This window comes from Patella vulgata, chromosome 3 (genome assembly GCF_932274485.2).
Source record: "Patella vulgata chromosome 3, xgPatVulg1.2, whole genome shotgun sequence".
Taxonomy (NCBI): domain Eukaryota; kingdom Metazoa; phylum Mollusca; class Gastropoda; family Patellidae; genus Patella; species Patella vulgata.
The window spans coordinates 75,244,673-75,268,542 of record NC_065881.2 but is presented as its reverse complement, the minus strand read 5'-3'; positions in this window follow the sequence as shown (position 1 = coordinate 75,268,542).

Here is a 23,870-nt window from a genome sequence, read left to right as displayed (position 1 = left end):
ATTGATACAGATGTGTACAATTAAAATAATAGCTCAGGTGTTATATGTTTTATAGAAAACCCATTCATACTGTCCCTTATTAGTATCATATATATAAATAATGATGACGATGGCTCGCTAGCCTGGAGGTCGCGTGTTCGAACCTTGCATTGGCCGAGAAAGTTCATCGGGATTTTCCGGCGAGGTTTCCCCTTGTCAGTGGTGCAGGACGAAGGGGTTGACAAGGAGAGCTGTCTATTCGTTCTGTTGGAACGAAAAACCGAATCCCCATGTATTCATTGGCGTGCAGGTAAAAGATCCCTTGGCAGTTGGAATTCCATATAAGAGTAGGGCACAATGCCGCTGCCCGGGGAAAATTTCTCTCATAGCACACTGTATGGCGTACGCCCTTCTTCATTAGCCCAGTTCGGAGTAGGACGTTAAACCCCATTTCATTTTATTTCATTTGAACTGTTTTGTTGTGGATGCCCTTAGAAACACTCGCAATAATAATAATAATAATTTATTTAATGCGATGCCGTGACAGGAAACCATTATCGTATAAATACCATTGTAACATAAATAAATGATCCTCTGATATTATTTCATAATTATGCTTGCTACGATCAATGCGCTATTAGTCAGAACTTTAATATACGTGTAGCTCCTGGGAAACATTCAATCAGATTAGATATTTATTATTGCTAATAATACTGAATAGAATACGATACTTTTTTTTATAAAAAAAAGACAACCCTGGTTGCAGTGGTGCGTGGCCTGCACGAGTGAAATACTATATTATATTAAATATTTCGGTTTATGAATCCAATACCAATCGTATTTGTATAAAATATATCGTAAAAAGAATTATGAAACTCCGTTAAGGATTTTTACCTTGTCAAATAGGGTTGGAGTCAACAGAAAATGCCACCGACAATTTGAAATCAAGTTAATGAAGATATTGTTTCGTACAAAACTTACGATTACACCAGAGAAATCCACCATTAAGTTCACAAAGCACGGCGATCTCAACGCAAATTAACCATTATTGAACAGAGAATCACTTCATCATGGAATGAATAACTATTATGAGGCTCAGTGAGCAGCGCGTTGGCTCAATAACCTAGTGGTCCCCGTTTGATCCCTGTGTTTACTGAGTAAGTTCATTGGATTTTCCGTTGTGATTCTCACGTGTCAGTGGTGCAGGGCGGAGGGCCTGGCAGGAGACAGCGGTTAGTTGTTCGGATAGGACGAAAACCGAGGTACCGTGTACACATTGATGTGCTCGTAAAACAGCCCTTGACATTTGGAATTCCCCTGATTGTGCAGTTGGTACATAACAGTATAGTATAGTGTTAAACCCCGTTTCATTCGTAGAATGACCGAGATAGTTCATCGCGATTTTCCGACGTGGTTTCTCCTTGTCAGTGGTGCAGGACCGTTGGCCTGACAAAAACAGCTGCTAGGCGTTCGGATGGCACGAAAAATCGAGGACCCGTGTATACTTTGGCGTGCACGTAAAAGATCCTTTGGTAGTTGGATTTCGGTATAAGAGTAAACCATCGTGCAGCTGCCCGTACATAATTTCTCTCATAGCCCACTGTATCGCGTATGCCCGTCTTCATTAGCCCAGTCGGAGTAGAACAGTAGGACGTTAATCCCCATTTCATTTCATTTCATTCGTAGAATGGATCTCTGTTGGCAGGTAAAACCGCGCATCATCAAAAACCATTCATATAATATCGTACCTGTCTAGTCCACTTTATCAGCTCTATTTATTATTGGATGTCTACCTGACAACCTACGCAAGTCAGGTATCGCATTGTACCTGCCTAAAGATAAAAAAACGGAATCTGCAGGTAGGAAGCAGTGGTATCGTACCTATAAGATAGAGGTCATTGATTCGGTGAAGGTCAGGCTATATAGATAATGGGAGGTTGTACATACCGTACCTATCTCGTGTCACTTTTACTTATATTTTAACTAGTATACATTACTAGTTATTCTGGCAGATTCCAGGGCCATTCATTTCAATTGACAGTAAATTGTAGAAAAGTGGGTGTTGATTTTATTTGACGTTTCTTTTATTGAGGATGTGCGTTTGGGTTTTCGTGCGTAGGATATTAAACTGCATTTCAGTTAGTGTGTGGATGGTGGTGTAGGGAACTCACGGACGTTTTATTGCATTTTTGTTCTGGCGTCAGTCTTTAGAAAAGGGTTTAATTTTGAGTACATGCATACAAACTAATTCGTGGTACATTTTCAAAGAGCATTTGGGGGGGAATTATTTTTTAATATGGTATGGCAACGATTGATACTAGTCCAACTATTCTTATTGGAATTTAACTATAAAAATATAATGACGTTGGACATGAATTACAATGGGATTTAACGTCCTACGTTTCTGCTAACAGTGTGATATGGGGACCATTTTGCCCAGATAGAAATTGAATTCCAACTTTCAAGGGTTCTTTTACGTGCACACCAACACCTCGGTTTTTTGTCCCATCCGAACGTCTAGATGAATTCTTGGCCAGGCCAGGGGAAACCACCCTGGACAATCTCGGCCAAACTGGAATGGAGCCCGGTACATCCTGGCTAGTGAGTCACCGTGGCTCTCTTTTGACATTAGAAATGAAATAAAATGTGGTTTAACGTCCTACTGTTCTGTACCAATCGGGCTAATTAAGACGATGAGTCCCCATACAGTGTGATGTGAGGGAAATTTTTACCCGGACTGCGACACCACGGCCTACTCTTTTTTCCATTGTCAGTGGTTCTTTTACGCGCGGGGGGTTGGGTGGCCGAATGGTTAGCACGTTCGCGCTGTATCATAAGACCTGTCATTGAGTCAACTGGCGTGATTTTGAATCCCCGGATGTACGTGACAAGGAGTAGGGTCGCCTGTCCAACCTCGAGGGTTTTTTCCGGGTCCTCCGGTTTCCTCCCACTGCTAAAGACCCCTTCGCGCAAGCGAATTATTGAAATAAAATTAAACCAATGTTAGTCCCGAAATGACCTAGTTTGTGTCGAGTGGACGTTAAACCCTATTACTCCCTCTCTCTCTCTTTTACGTGCACGCCAAAGTGAACACGGAACCTCAGTTTTTTGTCCCATCTGAATTATTGACAGAATATCAATACCTGACTTACACACCTTGATAATTACTATATGTAGATCGATTACACGTATCATTGCTGTATTTACATACCAATAAACTATACATTTCACTGTATGATAATTTCAATTATAATGACAGCAATTCCGAAAAACACAAATACAACAACCGTGCTTTAAAATAAACAACACTGAATTTTAAAGAATGTAAAGAATGCATAAACTTGTGGAGAACTTATACAGACCTTTGTCTGTTGTTCATTCCAATTCAGTTTATTGAATAAAATATTGTTTAATGGATAAACTGTTTAAATTTATTTAAATTAACCAATAATTATCTCTTAATAAGGAAACTGCTATTGTTAAAAACGTTTAAGTAAAATAATGCCCCAGAAGTATTCTATACAGAGTATAATTATATAATCTAGTCATAAGCGTCGAATATGGAAATGTAATTTGATTTACTTGTTCAATTAGAAGAGAGAAAATTTACCATTGATGTATGTTCAAAATTTTATTCTTGGGGCAATTTGATCTTATGTCATTCTTACATGAAACATCACCACAAATAGACTCTTATTAGATAGAATGGGATACTTATGTAACAAAATCATAATGGACTAGTAATTGTTTTCCCTGATTCATTTTTTGCACAGTAATTTCTGTTGAAGAATTTAATTGAAGAAGTGTTTGAATTTACATCTTCGATCAGGGTTTGATGAATATTCATGAATTTGAGGCGGGAGGATTCGAAAATTAAAATCACCACAATGTTACATCTACGACGTTTCTGTGCATTTTAACTTCTACAGACTATTTGTTTGCTCAAGTTCGTCTCAGGGTAATAATATAACATGCTCATCACATAATGAGTCCTGGGCCAATATAATCATCAAAAGTAGTTATAATGTTTTGTATTACGCTCATATTATTTTGCAATATATAGTCACTGCTGATGTTTCATACTTATTGGACTCGTTGTAAAGAGCAACCCTACTGAAATTTAGTGTCACATACCAGTTTTAAACAGCGTTATTGCCCATGTTGCAAAATCCGTGTCAGGGTTTTGAAGGTTTTTTTTTTAAAACCCCATTATCTATACGTATCACGCATGTGTACTGGTCTTTTGTAATTTGACCCCTCGTAGGGTCACTTGAGCTGGGATTTTGTTGCAGAATACCTTAAAACATACTTTACGAATTAAGTGTCATAAAATTCGGAGCTTACCCCATTCAAACATTTTCTTATTTCAGGTTTGACGATATTATATCTGTGTCCTGATTATGTCTCTGCTTGTGTGTTTCCCTAGCTGTTTTCGCGTTTGTTCAGTGTTGTATGTGGTATAGTGTAGTATACAGAAGCACACGAAGTTTCTGAATACGTTTGTGTTGGCAATTGTGAATTATTTTAAACCGCATGACCCGAATCTAAAAGGAAAATTAAATAAGATTGTGGATGAAAAGCGAATTTAACGCGAACAGAGCCAAACTGATTGATTGTAAAGAATCGGTCTAAGATATAGTTTAGTAAATTAAACAGATTTGCTAGCTCTGAAGCTCTGTAATAATGTTTCCAAGAAGTACAAACTTTTTCATTTGGATTTATCGAAGGTAGGATTCCATCGGAAAATGTGCATGACTTTTGGAAACAACCTACACCTCGTGCTCGTGTATAATATAATACAAACTGATGAATGTGATCTCATATAACTGTTATTTTTTAACATTGCACGGCTGTGAATTTCCGAAAGTCGAAACCGTACTCTCAAATAGTTCAATAGGCTCATCATGATTGCCACTTCTTCAGCGTCCTCGTCTATCCAAATGCATATCCCAATTCATATAAACATTTGTTGATCAATTTAAGGCCGAAGCTATTAGACGATACGCCCAAATAGCCAAACAGGATACCCTCTTCTTCGTCTTCTAGATATTTATCAATTCGTTTAAATGTTTGTGAATCCATCAATTTTTATGTCGTAACTATTGACTATGGGATTGTCGAAAAAGTGAATTAAGGGGTTAAAAACTGGACATCCAAAATACTTCAGAAAATTGTTGGGATTTTGGAGACATTTTCAACTCTCTACTCCCGTCACATCATTTACTTTACATACAGAATAAGTTAATATAATAAAAAAAACTTTCTTCAACAATTGAAATGAATCCGTGTTCCTGCAGCTACTCTAATAGTATCACATATCGGCAATCCAGCAGTAGTTCTTTTAGCCCCTTTCTCCGTACTTGTAACATATTGTTCTTCTTTATCAACCCAACATAATGGGGGCACACTCTTCTCTGCATCAGCATTCGTTTCTGCTGTTAAGATGCGTAAATGAACTAATTTTGGAAGAAATGCAACGTCTGGTATGCCGTTGTGACGTCACAGCAACGTCATGACGTCATAGAGACATAACGTCGCAAATTTTGGACTCGCTGATACCGACTTCCTATCTGTCCGCAATAGATTCATGGTGTCTAAATCCAATAGCTTTAGATATATTTGCAATTTTTGATCGACAGCCGCCATCTTGGATTTGGCCACGCCCCCTGGCCTTATTTGGACTCCGATTTTGGTAAAATTTCTTTTCCTGACATAGGACATCATAATGAGTCAATAGAAATCAAAAAAACCTTTTGTTGCAATTTGTTCTACGTCAAATGTTAGTTTGACCCGCCTACTTATTTGTAATATTTATACTTTATATATATAATACATATGCAAATATCAAAATTTCAAAATGCAATGCCAGCTTTGTTGGACTCTCACAATGTAATACAAGCGAAGACATTGTGCGTTCGATATTGGCAATGTAATTACATATTTGAAATGTACTTTAAACTTTACAAAATCGAAAAAGATTTAGACGCCATTGGCTTATCTCCACTCGACATACCATTTAAGTTATCTACAGAATACGATTAAAGCTGTGATTGGCCCTACGCTCGGTAATACCACATATATCATCCAAGATTTGTCGAGATGTTTAAATTCCTTATTTCCGCGGTCCGAACACGTGCCACTGTACAACCGGGTGGTAAATAGGTAGAATATATACTATATATCAACAAAAGATCAGTTTTTACTTATCATGTATCTATCTACGTGACGTATAGATATCTTTGCTAGGTAAAATATTACCTACATATGTTTATAGTTAACATGATTTGTAGTAGCTGTCAAGATTCTGCATCTATCAACAACAAGGAACGTCAACAAAACAATAGACGATTTCAAATTAAATAGTTTACTACCCTTTTCTCAATACTGTATTGTCAGCGTCATCATCATCATCTATTAAGAAAATATAAAATGTCAAACTTTAAACACATTGGCATCTTACCTGTTAGATTAGAAAATTATGAAATGAATCAAATAGTATCGCGTTACAAAAATCAAATTAAAAGAATTATGCATTTTTTTCTTACTTCCATATTGTCAGCACCATTAATTCTATCATTATAAAAATGTACTAGATTAGAAGTTTATGAAATGAATCTCGTATTATCGTGTTACAATGATGGAATGAAATATTTTTAAGAACTATGTTCATAGAATGAAGGTGTCATTAATGATTTATGTATTTTTTTCTGGTTGTTTCTGAGTTTTATCATAAAGCAAATAAGAACATCAATACTTTTAATTTTGTAGATTTAATTAACTGTCAAAGACTATGATGAATGTTTTAATAGTGTTTTAGAATTAAAAGTCACATGGTATAGTCGTGTTTATATGTTTTATAATAGGACTATATAATAACAGTGACAGATTGAGTATTATGGATTGGCATACAGATACACAAAACCATTTATCTTTGTTATTGCATATAAACGTGATACGGAACCAGTTTTTATTTAATCTTAACTGGTGACGGTGCTGGTGTCGCTTTTTCTTATTTCGCTTTTTTACTTTTGCTTATGTTTCGTTTTCACTTTTTCTTAACTGATTACGTTTTTCTTAACTTTTACAATTATTTGGTTATAGATTTTTTTTCTCCACTTTTAATTATTTGGTTAAGGGTTGTTTTTTTCGCGTTTTGTTATGTGGTCATATTGGGGTTTTTTTTTTCGTGATTGATTGTGTTTTTGTTAACCTTTTTTCCTATGTGGATTATGTTTCGTTTCCATTTTTACTTATTTGGTTTACGGTTTTTGTTTTTAGCTTGTTCTTATTTTGTCATTTTTAGATATGTCTTTTCTTATTAGGTTAGGCTGTTTTCCTGTAAATATTCTCAGTATGACCTATATTGCAACGCAACTCTTCAGGAGAATTATCAGTGGGATGAAAGGCAAAAATAAAAAAAAATGATTGGCTATCGTTACGTCATTTCCGAAAGTTTTTGCGCAATCATAGCAAGTACCCCCCCACCACACCCGCTTGGTTTTTTTTGTTTTTTTTTTAATAAATATATCGGGAAGTCTATACACCTAACAAATATGTTTTAGATTTGTTCTACTCGCTTGATAAAACCTTTTACTGACGTTAGCATTTTCATCTACACGTACAGTTGGACCTTTTATTTTCGCACAATTTTAGATGAATAATCCTGTCGTAGTGCTGTATTCTGGGGATTGTAGCTTATTCCAACACTAACGACGAAAACTCAGAATATATAGTTAAAATTGCACTTATAATAAACGAGTGTACAAAACTAGCTAACGGCCACAATAACGAGATAGGTATCGCTAGGGCAAGCCGATCACCAGCTTAGGATTAATATGGGTATATAATAATTTGATAGCAAATGTTAAATTGCATATAAGATACAGATGTTTAAATTCAGAAGATGATATGGACACAGCAAGAACGCGTGTATTACTAAAATTAAATATTAATCAAATATATACAAAGATACACTATAACAATCCAAACAAAATAATCGTTATATAATCGATATTTTGTTGTTCATTACTACATATAGGTGACCTGTACTTATATCGTGTATAATCCCCAGGGTCTACCTTGTAATTAAAAATCAAAAGTAACGATTATATGCCCCGCGATTTTATATCATGAAGCACGCCATCTTCATTCATTTAATACAAAAGAAACTCCATTTTAGGTTTTACTAAAACTAGCTTAAGTATTTTTTTGTTAATGGGGATGAGCGCCAGACACATTACTAAATTAATGCAATAAGGCGAAGGTTTATTCCCCTGGACACCCGCCCTCACTTCCTTTGTTCTCAAAACAATAACCTGGTGAACATAATCTTATTCAATGGCAGGTCTCGAGGGAGCAAGAGGTTGAACTTAACTTAGAGTTATTTTTCTATCCTATATTCCTAAAATAGCAAAACTCCAAAGACAGGAAATAGTTTCCTAATACATCTGTTAAATACTGTTAGTTCACTCGGGAGCCTTCGGTGTGGAATAGATCTAGAAACCTTTAACCTAGTTCTGAAGTCTTAGATTGCATGTTTGTACAAGTATCCGAATCTGAATTTCTTAATTACATTCAATAATATAAGCGGTTGGACTTCATTTCGGGGATTTCAAATGTCATGTACACTACAGTATTGAAAAAGTTAAACCTTTATCAGTCCAAATGTGGTTCAATTTCGTTCCGTATTTACAAAGATATTTCTTCAAATCAACTTTCTGTTCAGTGTACATTTAAAAGAGACAAGATAGCGATAGGACTTAGAGCGAAAGTGTGGTTAAGACGTTTGGATGTGTCGAAAACATGAGATCCGGTGCCCTAATTGGTAGGACAAATAAACAATCAATTTGCAGTTATAATTCGAAGAGTAGCCAGAAACTATGCTATCTAAGCAAAATGAGAGATATGGGGTTTAACGTCCACTCGACACAAACTAGATCATTTCGGGAGTAACACATGATTCAATTATTTCAATAATTCGCTTGCGCGTAGGGGTCTTTAGCAGTGGGAGGAAACCGGGGACCCGGAGAAAGCCCACGAGGTTGTACAGGCGACCCTAAAACCGGGGAAACGAAACGAAACCTTATGATACAACGCGCACGCGCTAACCATTCGGCCATTCAATCCCATGTTGCGTGTTACAGAGATAGCTGCATGTTATCGAAAGCTGATAATATCTTGTGCAAGGAGACTAGGGATCAACCTGTCTACATGATCTAAATTATGTGTAAATGCTGATTTCTTAAAGGTCACAATAAAAATATTGCTATTTTCGTAGTTTCTAATACCTGTTTTATCTTAGAACAACGACGAGTGGGATGTGAACAAAATACGATACATCAACATCATTCTTCCGGAGATAATTTCAAATGGCAAAGATTTATACCACGGTATGAGCATCTTATGTACATTAGGCTGAACACTGATCATACAACCGTAGACAAATTAATAATGAATGTATCCAATTATTGAGTTGGTAAAATCCAGGACACTTATGGAGCAATTGATCGGCTGTGTGAGTTGGTTAAGAGCTAATATCACAATGAATCTGTATGTAGAGACAGTGGTAGGAGCTTAGCGTGACTTAATAGTGTCTTACACGCATTTTAAAATCTTGCGAGACGAAATGAAGAGTGGTATTTGTCTGAAATCTCGCCGAAATGGCCTGATCTCAGCCAAATTCCACACACAAGCATGGGGTATCTATGACGGGAATAAGGCTGTTATTTGAATAATATATGTCCGCACCATCTAGTTGGTATTAATAACAAAGGTACATCGGTCGACATCTTTATTCTTTACAGTTGAATTTGGGGGATTACTAGCGATAGATTTGATCCTTAACGAGCTCACGCAGTAGTGTTTATAAAATTGGTATACAAAATATGTTTCCAAGAGAATGGAATTTCAGTTTTCAATTTTTTTAGTAATATTCAACTGAAATCTAAAGGCACTTTGTGGTCTAATTATACCACAGGCGCCTGTAACGTGGAACATATTTCCAAAAAAACATTAAGCTATGACTAATTACATGTGTAAAGTTTGTTACGGCCATGTTCGTAAGCGAGATTATCAAATAAATGGTCTGATTCCAGTTTCTAACCGAGAAACGGATTGGAATTAAACAATTGGGATCAAAGTTCACTACTCTACATTCCGTCAACCATGCTGGCAATACTCACTAACTTTCGCTAGGTAGACAATCGAGTCTAAGATGACGTTTAAAAATTGCCCACGTCACTTAGAGAGGGCCATGTGGATGAATTTAAAAAGTCACCGTAGACTCAATAATTTAATTCCAACCCGTTTCTCACTTTGGTATTATTATATCCACTGAAAGAGAATCGGTTTCAGACGAGTTATATGCGCATGAGTTAGAAATTGGAATCAGACCAGTTATTTGATAATCTCGCTTACAAACATGGACTTAACAGACTTTAGAAATATACTTAGGCACAGTTTGATGGTATTTATGAAATATTGTCCACGTTACAAGCGTCTGTGATTATAATTCCAGTTTGACTTCAGTTCCTAGAAAAACACAGTTTTAGGATTGGAGATGAAATTATTAGAAACAAGAATAAAACAAGCGCTGGACACAAACAACACCATTGCGTTGTCGAGCATGATCTTTTGAGCAGCTTGGAAATCATTTATTGAGTCAATCAGTGAAGAGATAGCTGTCTGCTTCCCAGGTGGCCAACACTTGACACTTATCACTACTATCATGACCTATTGTTCATGCACTTTTAAAAACATATAAAATAAACGGTTTGGGAATATTTCATGATAGTTACCGGAATGAAAATAAATGACCCACTTGAGAAATGTGATAAAAGAATGTAACAATTTTGTTTGACTAACGTCAGCCAAGAATGTGTGACCAGAAATCTAAACAAACCATTACTCTTTGTAAAGTCGCTGATCGGTATTTGTCGCACAATATCTTTTTGTACGGATTATTCCACGCTAAATGAACTCGAATTGTTTATTTACCATTTAATTCGGGGGATTGGGAGGCCGAATGGTTACCACGTGCGCATTGTATCATAAGGTCAGTCATTGAGTCAGTTGGCGTGATTTCGATTCCCGGGTGTACGTGATAAGGAGTTGGGTCGCCTGTCCAACTTGGTGGGTTTTCTCCGGGTCCTCCAGTTTTCTTCCTCTGCTAAAGACCCCTACACGCAAGTGAATTATTGAAATAAAATTGTACCATGTGTTAGTCCCGAAATGACCTAGTTAGTGTCGAGTGGACGTTAAATCCCATCTCCCTCTCTCTCCATTTAATTCAGATCAAAAAATCAAAAATATCCCCCGGGTTGTAATCAACCGGATTATTAAAAGAAGCACATGTAAGTTCGTTCAGTCGTCGGGTTTAATCTCCGCTTCCACCGAAGGTGATATCTTAAAGCTAGCTCACCATCTGCCATACGCACGGGTGGTAGGGTTTGGTAACTCGCAGACCAACCGCAAAAAAAGTCTCTACGGTCAGTCTGCTATCTTCTACGGTGTGGAACACACGAAAGTGAGTAAGACGCTGGCTCCTAGCCTGGAGGTCGCAGGTTCGCTTCTGATGTTGGGCGAGAAGTTTTCGGCGTGGCTTCCCCTTGTCAGTGGCGGAGGACGGAGGACCTGACAGAGGACAGTGGTCTAGTCGTTCGGATGGGACTAAAGGTCCCGTGTACACATTGGCGTGCACGGAAACGATCCCTTGGCAGTTGGAATTCGATATAAGAGTAGGCCGTTAAACCCCATTTCATTTCATTTACATACGACAGGCTGTGAGCTAGGCTTTTAGACAATTGGCATTTACTTGTTTATATCATAGTACATGTATATACTGAAACGAGTTGACCATTTGTGAACTGAAATAGAAATGAAATTGGGCTTAACGTCCTAGACAATTTGGAACTGGTATTACTTTTAGAGACTCAACATCCATAACTTTTTAATTTGTGTCATTAATTTACTAACCAAAGGCATGAGGTTTAGAGTTTATCTCCTTCATCTGAATCAGTACATCTATGACAGACAAGAGAGAGAGAGAGAGAAATGGGGTTTAACGTCCACTCGACACAAACTAGGTCATTTCGGGACTAACATATGGTTTAATTTTATTTCAATAATTCGCTTGCGCATAGGGGTCTTTAGCAGTGGGAGGAAACCGGAGGACCCGGAGAAAACCCACGAGGTTGGACAGGCGACCCTATTCCTTGTCAGGTACAACCGGGGATTCGAAACCACGCCAGTCGACTCAATGACAGACTTTATGATACAGCGCGCGCACGCTAACCACTCAGCCATCCAACCCCCCCTATGACAGACAAAGTAAATATACCACATAATGGCATTCTTTGGTATATCTATTTATACTCAAGTTACTAATTAAGAACAAACAAATTATGCCAATAACAACAAAAACAGACATCGAGAAAGAATGTTTTGATAGTGAAAATACATAATTTCACGTACAGTCAATGACAGCCAAAACCATGGCTTGTGTTTTTTAAACATATCATTAGTTATGAAACGACAGGCTATTGGTGATGTCGAAATGTTGGCACGAGATACATGTTATAATGGAAACGAATATTGGATGGTCTTGGCCACTGCAAAAAAATAATTATTTCAAAAATAGCACATGGTATGTGAGACACGATAATGACTGACAAACATTGGCTCAATTCTTTATGGAGGTCTGATAACAAAGAATAGGATATTGCCCGAACCCGATGGTTATAACTGCCAACTATTAAATCTTCGATAGATGCAAACCGTTTGATATCATATGCTTATGGAAGATATTAACTACAATCTCAATGGGGCTGTCTACAATGAATAACAGACATTTTTTATCCCGTTTATATAAAATAGCTCTTTAACATACCTTAGATCAATTACTATCTTATTCAGAATGCCAGACTTGATCAGATAATGACAATGGTATTATTTATAGTGGTTGTTAAAAACTGAAGGGGTAATTTTTATACCAGCAACACAAACGTAAATTATGTCCCGCCAAACAAATTCCGAACTGTTCTATTCTAATCGTCAACAAATACAAACGTCAAGCAAGGATTTCTTACTTTCCGTCATGCAAAGTGGCATCGGGTGTTCTGTTCTAGATATAGCAAGATTACCCAGCCACATGTTCGACACCCTTCACTAAATTAGGCGAAAGTTTGGATTTAGATTTTAGAAGCCCCTAAAGTGATGATGACAAATGCCAACAGTAGAGTCGTCAGCCCAGATGTTTACAGATGCATTCATTATTCGATAGCTAAATCTGCCTAATGCAGATCTTTCGTTCTGCCTTAAATGTTATATAAATCATTAATTACTTACCTATCAGACCCATAATTAACGCTCTAGAACTTAGGATGGTTTTGGTTTGCAACAGATTTAAATACGATTGACAGTTAATGATTTAATTTGAAACTGGATAATCGAGAATTTGTTTGTTATCATAACAACGGTAGTAATGACAATCGAGACTACACTGCTCTGCAAACGACGATATCTCCACTCAGAATGAAATAATTTTTAGATCAATAAAGTTTTTGTTGTTGAAAATTACAAATAAATAATATTGCCGTGAATCAAAAATCTTGCCTTTGAACAGTTTTTTTTTTTTTTCATTAAAAATTACTAATTTATATACATATCAACAGCATATGTTTTCCATCCTCTCGCCCACAAGTTGAATAAATACCACAATTTCAAATACCGAAATTAGAAATGAAATAGACCTATATTCAGTCAAGCGGCTGGACTTTTTAATGGCGTTTGTTTTAGTTCTATTATAAAACAATTATTAATTTAAACCCAGTGTCTACATGTTTTCAGTAATAGGACGTACCTGATATCATTGTGTCAACACGTATTGTATAACTTCTACTATTTCAAATACTGAAGGTTAATTAGTTTATTCTTAAAGGGACAATAACACTCTTGCTGGCTTGAAAGCTCCATAAAATAAATACTATCTCTATCTAAGTACTAGATGTTTAAGTGTCCTACCTGTTGTGTAAATTATCAATTACATCCTATTTTACTTGTCAAGAGGGTTCGAAAATATTTTTAAATCGAAGTTTCATTTGAAAAGGTTTACGTTAGGCGTTTCAAACCATTATGTTGAATTTTTCAAAATTTTTAAATAAGGTGTGTTAAGATGAAATTTGTATCATCAATTAATTGAAATATTCTAAAATAGTACAATTTGTTGAGCAGAATAAAGATTGGGACATATTATTCAGTTACAACAAGAGTTGTATTGAGCCTTTAATGACAGTACCATGGCGGATAGACAGCAGAAAACCAGATGTGACAACAGTGTGATTATACCGTGCAGATTTCACGTATATATTTCGCAGCTCGCGATCTCGTCGAGTAGGTATTTAATACAATTATTCATGAAGCCACTTCTGAGATTGACAAGGTCAAAGTTTAACAAGCATACTGCCTGCTGAAAGCAAGTTAGAAGCAGACCTGACAAGGCACAGGTTTCTGAACAGCAACCTATCATGTCAGCGTTCATTAAAAGAATATGAATGAATTGACTTTCTACAGACAAACATAGTTAAACTTAGACCTATGAAAAAATATTATTTTCGTATTTTGTGCCATTTGGTATTTGTGTGTTGCCATTTATACAAAAACATAATGACTTTAAAAATAGTGGTCACTTCTGGCATGTCAAGGAATCTTTTCATCCAAAACATTTATTAATTGGAAACCAGACAAACATAAAAAGCTTGTATTCTGACCCGCGTCTCAGACACGATGTTCAAAAGTGAAACAACTGTTTCCAACGCTTGCTTATTTTGTAAGGAATAATTTTCGGGCGAACCACGAAACGTACTCGTTATTTGTTTAATTGAATTAATGTTTCAATATGCGGTTGAAACAAATCAATACGCAGATTTGGGTTCCGATAAAAGTTGTCCCGGTTGTTCAATCTATATATTTGTGTTTACGCCTTTATTACGTAGTTACAGTAGCGGATACCAATGGCAGTTTAAAGTCTAAAACAGCGTATGACTGCATGTGAACTTTTTTTATTGCCAGCTTGTCATAACGCGTAACATGACGTTCGATAACTGAATCCAGATCAGACGTCGAATGAGATTATCTATGCACTTTGGTTGACAAGTTTTACAGCACAGGTCAGGAACTGAATGACCCAAAAGTGGGCCATATACATTACAGAAACGTAGAACGTTCAACGCCATTTTATTTCCGAAAGCCGAGGTTCCGGAAAAGGGACCCCATGGTGTGTGTGTGTGTGTCTACCAAAATAGACGGTGAGGTTCGTTTCGCCGAATTATCAAAACGGCATGATGCCAAAAATGTGTCTTTTCGATCAAGATTGATGGCTTCGTTAAAATCAGAAATGTGCGTCCTGATTTATTGAAACGAAATAAAATGTATTTTACTCTCTTAATTGAGACAATATTACTGTCCTTACCCTATTGTACTAAAAAAAAACCAGGTAAGCACAGGCCTATTAATATGGCATTGTAGGAGATTTGCATAGAAAATATTCAACCCAAAATCATTTCTGGCCAAAGACAGAAAATTTTTGACACTTGGCGAAACCCTCCGATTCCATGAGCATAGGAATGAGATAAAAGTAATACGTAACAGATGGGCACATGGGCCTTAAACAGTATACTGAAGTCGGTCTAATACCAGTTCAATTTCATGCCGAAGGAGATCATGGTCACAGATTTTGAGGGCACGCTTAGTGAGTGTGGTAATGATGACTTTCTTGGTTTGGGAAGGGTTGTTAGATTGAAAACAAATCTGGCATACGTTGGCAAAATAAGTAAGTTATGCGATCTTCTTAAACATGTAAATGGAATAAAGCCATTCTGCTTCGTGGATGGATTATTAGGACTCGGGTGTTTTTGAAGCTGCTGAGTAGATAACATTTTAAAAAACTGTTATCATCGAAATTCAAATTTAAAACTATTCATAATGTTTGAGTTATTCGACTTTCAATATAATTAATTATAAATATTACGTAACAATTGTAGAGAGTGCTAATTACACACGTTATTGTCGTGTTTATTAATCAATGAACGATGAAATCGTGAATCCACGATTAAATATTTATGGAATTGAGCAATTATTCACACCATTTTATTTGTGATAATCACCTTAATGTAATCGCTTTATAACAAGTAATAAGAAAATGTTAATAAGATAATAAAATAAGTAGAGTTATTTAAAGACAGAAAGTTCAAAAATCTATATAAATAAAATCATAGTGTGGGTATGTATGTTCGTCCATCCATCACGCACGCATCGTATATATGTGACAGTCAATGTCTACAATCAGGCAATGTTTTCAATGTCTGAAATATACCAGTCAATGTGTACATTGCCGGGTTAGGGTTAGGTTTAGGGTTAGGGTTACAAAGGCATTGTACACATTGCCTGATTGTAGACATTGACTGTAACATATTTGTGGTATCAAATTAACCAGCATGACCCCCGTGAATGTTTTAGACCATCGAATTTGGGCCCCGGGCGAATCACGCTTCGTCGCCGCGCCCCACCCTCACATATGTAATATCAATTTTACCAGCATGACCTCTTTAATGTTTGAGGCCATCGAATTTGGGCCCCGGACGAATTGGGCCCTGTCGCTCTCGGACCACGGGCGAAGCCGGGTATCCAGCTATAGTACAAAATATAATAATATTACATGATAATTTTAAATGGTAGTTTGACATTGAGAATAGTATTGACAATAACCAAAGAATTAATTAAAGAATAATTACAGTTATATATATAGAGTGAAAGCTCAATAATACAAAATTAACTACATGAAAATTTTAAAATATGTTTGACCCCATATTCTCTGTTTCTGGGTTTCACTTTCAAAATACTAGTAATATGAACATTGTTAAACATACATTATGCAAGAGCTAAATCTGTCAATTGCAGGTCTTTCGTTAGGCCTGAAATTATTAATTAGACATTAATTAACTTATCTAGACCATAATCAACTCTCGGTGGCATTGGTAGCCTGTGATATTTACTGGATTATGAAATGGATGATCGAGACAGTTTTTTTTTTATCGTACAGACTTTAGTAATGAAGATCGAGGCTAGGCCAAAATTTCAATCGCTTAATTCTCGGTTCATAGTGGATCAATTTAACTGAAATGTTCAGCAAATTGCCTTTACATTATCTAGTTTTTAACTATTATAGTGAGAACTGCCAACACTTTATCTTATCTTCCATAATGTATCTTTAACTTTTAGCTCAAAAATACAAAACACATTACACGAAATTTCTAAAACGTTTGCCCTCATGTAAATTATTTCTGAGTTGCTCTGTCTGATCACTGTGTTTTGATGATGTATTAAGCTTTCGTAAATTATGACAACATGTTTTATGCTGAACCTGCGTTACCCAACCAATCTCCATTGAACGAAACTGCTTCAGATATGATTGATTGCATGCTATTTTCAAACTTTAATATCTATTTTTACACCAGTATGATTAAATTCTCCCATCCAAAATTGCAAACTGTAGCCTAAGATAAAATAGATCATTCTATTGTTGACGGTGAGATTTGGCTTCATAATGTCTACAGTTTCCAATTAATCGGTGTTACATTGTTTATTAACGTCCATGTTATATGTGTAATGTTGACCATACAACCCTTCAGGATTTCAAATAACAATGAAGAATAGAACGACATTTTGATTTCATTAACATTGCAAACATTTCAAAATGCAGTTAAAAGTTAATGATCGACGACACCCTACGCGATAGTCACATCCCGCGGATACAAATTCAATTTAATGAAAGTACTAAATTTTTGTTCAGATATTTAAAAGACGCTTCCTGTTTCAAAGGTCTCTTTTTTAAAAGACAATCGGGCGATATTTCTTATGAAGGGCCGGATCGTGGCACCACAAAGAATGTTATGGTCAGGAATATTTGAGTAAAGAATATGATTCTTTTGGGTATCTTTTTTTAATTGAAGTAATATATTTTCGTCGATCGGTGTTTTAAAATAGGGGGCTCGGGTGGCCGAATGGTTAGCCACGTGCGCGCTGTATCATAAGGTCTGTCATTGAGTCAACTGGCGTGGTTTCCATTCCCCGGTTGTACGTATAGGGCCTCCTTCCAACCTCGTGGGTTTTCTCCGGGTCCTCCGGTTTTCTCCCACTGCTAAAGACCCCCACGTGTCAGCGAATTATTTAAATATAAACCCCATATCTCTCTCTCTCTCTCTCTCTCTCTCTCTCGTTTTAAAATATTGAAAAGATTCTTCCGGTTCCAATGCTCTTTTAAATAAGACATCCATTTTTAAGGGAAACGCACTGTTATGTTCAGGAATGAATATTTCTTTGGGGTATTTTAGTAGTACACTCTCCCCTCTTAGCGATTCTCCGATGATTTATGGAAGGAATTATAATTAGCTGTATATCTTTTACAAATATAAAATGGTAGTTTATGCAAAGAAGGCTAATGAATGTTTGCCCGGGCAGCGGCCTTTCCGATTACTTTTCATTAATTCAAACTGCCGAGGGTGTACACCGTACCTGAGTATTTCATCCCACCCAAGCAACACTCCAGGCCACCGTCTTGCACCACTGACAAAGGGCAGCCACGTTGGAAAATCTGGACCAGCACCGGCATCAAACGTGGCCCCCGTAATTTTAAAAAATAAAAATTTATTAAAAAAAAAGTTTATTATTTTAAAGGTAAGATTTTCAACAAATGTAACATAAAAATATTATTACCAAACAGAATTCAAATCCTATTGTTCATTCGCCGCTCTTCAAGTTAAGCATATAATATTTCCTAAATAATTGATGTGCTGTTAATCTGAGCTCTAAATCTTATAACCATATAAACGAAATATCAAAAGGGGAAATCCCTTGTGTAACCCTTATCTTCCTCTTAAATTTCAGTCTACAATTATTGATATTCTTAAAAATAAATCGTTTGGATTCGGACCATGAATGTCACATTATTAAGAAAAAGGGTGTGTCTGTCGTTTGTGTGCCTCTCTATATACAGTTTGATTATGCACACTGATCCTGGTGTTGGTCAAGTAAGTTCCCCGGGATTTTGCAGTGGGCTAATGAAGATGGGCATGCGCTATACAGTGTACAAAGAGGGAAACTTTGCTCGGATATAGCGGCGCTACCGGCCTACTCTTATAATGAATTATTCAATCAATTCTTGGAAAATTGGTTACATACCATTATCAGTATGGGGCGTTGCGTACATACCATTGGCAGGGTTGGTGCATTACATTGCATTGTCGGGGTTGGTGTATTACATTTCATTGTCGGTCGGGGTTGGTGCTTTACATTTCATTGTAGGTCGGGGTGTCAGTCGGGGTTGGTGCTTTACATTTCATTGTCAGTGTGGGTGCGTTAATATTATTGTCAGAATAGTTACGGGTGTGCATACATGTGGTCATCAATCGTAAACATGGCAATAATAGATATCGGCGGACTTGGGCACCCGCGGATTAGTGCACCCGCAGACTAGTGCGCATCCCCCCCCCGGGATCCATCTTATGACGCCTGATTATTGAGCCTACTCAACTGATTCACCGTGGCCCCATTATGCGTTGATAGTTTGAAGATGTTGAGAACTTAAACATTAATTTATGTATTAAACTATGGATGGAGAATGTTAAAAACTATTTCCTGATCCTTTTCTTTACTGTGCAATGGTCGAACTGGATATGACACTTTCGGAAAACGAATTGGTATTAAAAAATTATTAAGCAGAATTTTTTCCCAGAAATTTGGGCATGTCTACTTCGATCACATCCTTAAAAATTAAGGTATAATTGGTATCTTAAGTTTCATCACAAATAATTGTTTTTAGAATCTTGTGAACTTTTAAAACGTGATTTAGAAAATAAGATCATGTCTTGTTGATATTGGCCCAATAAGCCGACATGAAGTAGCATCAGTTACTTGATCCGAGTCCTACATTTAGAAACAGTAAGATACTTAAAACAATTGCAATAGGTTCTCGTATTCCTGTCTGAGTCCTCTTCTATTATTCATTTGATCTAAGTAGATTATACAGGACGTACTCAATATAATATTTTATGATCTCCGTTAAGAACAGATTTCTTGGCAATCAAAAGCCCTTGTTTTTGTCTGATTTACTTCCAGAAAAGATTTAGAATATATGACCTAACATGACCTCATAAGTTTACTTCAACGCGAATCATATGCATGATGAATGGATATTGATCTGCACTTTTTAATGACTAATGACTCTTTGGGCAGTCACCAGTGTGTCGGACACAAGACCGGCGGCTACGACTTGAAACCACAGGTAATCGTAGAAAAGTCATGTCACAGGTGTTGGGTAGCTGTAATCGGTTGATTGTTCTTACCTTGTCACTTTTTTCTTTAGCTTTCATTGTGTCAGTAAATGTTCCAATCGAAAATGGTTTTGTTTTTTGTCTTTATAAATGTTTACGTTACTCTTTTGATCAGTTCATTGTACGTTGTCTCTTAGAATCGTTGCGGAATCGACTGATCAAAACTTGGGCGCCTGCTGGTAATAAGACCCAGTAGCGGATCTAGAAGCTGGGAATCGGGAGTGAGTGGGGGGGGAAGTCAAAATCTAGGGCGCCATCCACAATCCCACCCTACAATGAATATCAACAAAATACTGGCTATGACACTGAGCGTCCTGGTATCGTATTGTCTATATACTTGTTCGCCGATCGTTATCTCGCCCCAAAGTAGTTTTATTCAGGTTGACATAAAGCTCATGTTATATAATGTTATGTTATATCGGGGGGGGGGGGAACTTTTAGAAAAATTGAGTCAATAACCTGGCATTTGAGGTCATTGCTTGGAGCAATGGGACAGAATCTTGAGATCAGCCTCTCAATTCCGCCTGTTTTGTAAGAGTTGACATAACATTTGTACAGTCTGTCATAACCGTGAATATGACAGTGCTGAGATAGTATAAGAAAATAGAGGAGTGAAAGAATATGCTATAACGGAATCAGATAGCGTGCAAAAATTTCGGATATTGCTAGGTTCCCACTGTCGTGCGACGCGTTACGATAGGACTGTTCCTATTGAGTCCACGATCTGCTACGTTCAGATACGTTTCGATACGATCAATACGATCGCTACGACTGATTAATCCACGATTAAAACCACGAGTTCAATCGTAGCGCGAATCGTAATAGTGGGAACCTAGCATATGTAACTGAGTTTTTAATTTTTAGAACTGGTTCTGAGGGGACTTTGTCTCACGGGGGCGACTCGCCCCTACCTTAAATCCGCGCCTGTTCAGACCCGGACAAAAGTCTCCAAAGCTGAGGACGTTAATTCTATTTCTCAGTTTTATAGAAGTTCTTGTAGTATTTACAGTAGGTGCTTGATTGTAAAGCGTTAGACAATTCTGACATCGCAATTTCCCAAGGACTTTTCAACCACTTGACATCGGAATGTGTGTCGCCCAATTGAGGGGTCAAATGTAATGCATATTGCAATTACGTTATTTATGTTGGCTGCAATTGACGTTTTGTATAATTTCTACTGACTGGGAGTAGTTATTTCTGATCGTGTTATTAGTGACGTAGACACATGAAAAATAAATTGAACTCTCTATTATTTTATTTAATATTAATTTAACAAATTTTGACACGGTAATGATTATTGTAATAGACATATTAGATTAAGAGAAAACAATCGAATCCTATGGAATGTAAGATAATACCATATAATCCATTTATTTAAGTAGCAATTGATACAGTTTTGTAATTAACAGACATTTATATTGCGCCTGGGAATCATTTGAGATCATTAAGGTCACAGGTGTCACAGAGTTTGCAGGTGTTATCACCAGTGACTAGTTAGTAGATCAGCGGTATACAATTATACATATCCTATAGTAAACTCCACGGGGCAATAAAAACACACAAAAAATTAGGTACAAAATTAGAGCCTTAAATGATAGTAGTGTTCATTAATTCCGCATATAATTCTGATGAAATCCCAGATTGAGAGGCCACAGGCCCAACTGCTGTGCTTGCCCAATGGCCCCAGTTATAAAAACCACTAAAAAATTCAAAAAATAATACCCTCTTAAAATCACCATAACACCAACATTTTTATTGGTGTGATCAAATGGATACTGCCCACAGTGACTACTGTGAAATTATAGTTTGATACACCTGACAAAATATCAGACTATCATCATGCGGAAATGGTGGCCTTCTTTCAGTTCCATCTATAGGGTTTAATGCCATGCCACTGTCTTTAAGAACGTGAAATGAAATGAAATGGGGTTTAACGTCCTACTGTTTTGCTCCTAAACTGGGCTAATGAAGACGGGCATACGCCATACAGTGTGCTGTGAGGGAACTTTTGCCCGGGCAGCGGCGCTACGGCTTACTCTTATATCGAATTCCAACTGCCAAGGGATCTTTTACGTGCACGCCAATTTGTACACGGGACTTCGGTTGTTCGTCCCATCCGAACGACTAGACAGCTGTCCTTGTCAGGCCCTCCGTCCTGCATCACTGACAAGGGGAAACCACGCCGGAAAATCTGGATGCAAACTGAATGCATATATGCCTATTATTTATTGATATGGAGGATTCCATGGTTTTCTCCTACAAAGTTTAATTGGATGTAGAGAGTTGGTGCTAGTCGATTATAATCCTTCGGAAGAAAGGAGTAAAGTCTCACAAAATTCGACAGAAACGGAAGTACAAGGCGCTCCTCGCCAAAACTGACTACTGTCTATTTGACCAGCCGACGATCCTTTACCAATATTATGGTTGACTTGCGGCTTGTTTTAAAATGTAAAATTCGATTAAACATACATAATGCAAGAGCTAAATCTGGCTATTGCAGGTCTTTATTTAGACCTGAAATGTTATCTAAATTATAATTAGACATTAATTAACTTATCCATACCATAATCAACTCTCGATGTCATCGCTAGCCTGAGATATTTACTGGATTGTGATCCGATTTGCTGCTCAACTTTCATTCATGATTAAATGAATAAACGAGACTATGTTTTTTATTGTACCGACTTTAGTAATGATGATCGAGGCTAGGCCGAAAATTTAATCGCTAAATTCTAGGTTCAGAGTGGATCTAGTTTTTAACTATTATAGTGAGAACTGCCAGCTCTTTATCTAATCTCCCATAGTGTATCTTTAACATAGGGAACGTCAAGAGAAAAGAATCTCTATGTACTGCCTTTATTTCGATACACAATCCTCGACATTATAACCATTTTTCAACACATCTATGATACTAAAAATGCCCTGCTTTCTAATGATAATCTTAAAAATTACTTCCATAGCATATACGTTATTAATAGTAAACGCCAACTACCTAGCCTTAAAAAATTAATGTTACGTTTTCTACTTCTATGTGTCACAGCCCACTTAATGGGTTTTTTTTACACTTTTTATTTCGATATAATATCAGGGGATTTTAAATGTATTATTATCGGTTTAATAGGTATTAAGATTGATACAGATACTAATGAAAGGTTAGATTTATAGCCGGATTACATAACTAATCTATTGATATTCATTTCATCCCATTACTCCTGTATTGTACTATTGTCAGATGATACCATTAAGACAATGTAAATGTAAATGTATGTCATATTATGTAGTGTATACTTTATAACCTTTTGTTGTATTTTAACTGATATTAGCTATAATCCATTGTCACGGAGGTCTATTATTCTACGAATATTATTATGTATGGCTAAATTTTAATAATTTATAACATCTGAAGACACCTAGAGAGAGAGAGAGAGAGAGAGAGAGGGGACGAGAGAGAGAGAGATGGGGTTTAACGTCCACTTGACACAAACTAGGTCATTTCGAGACTAACAT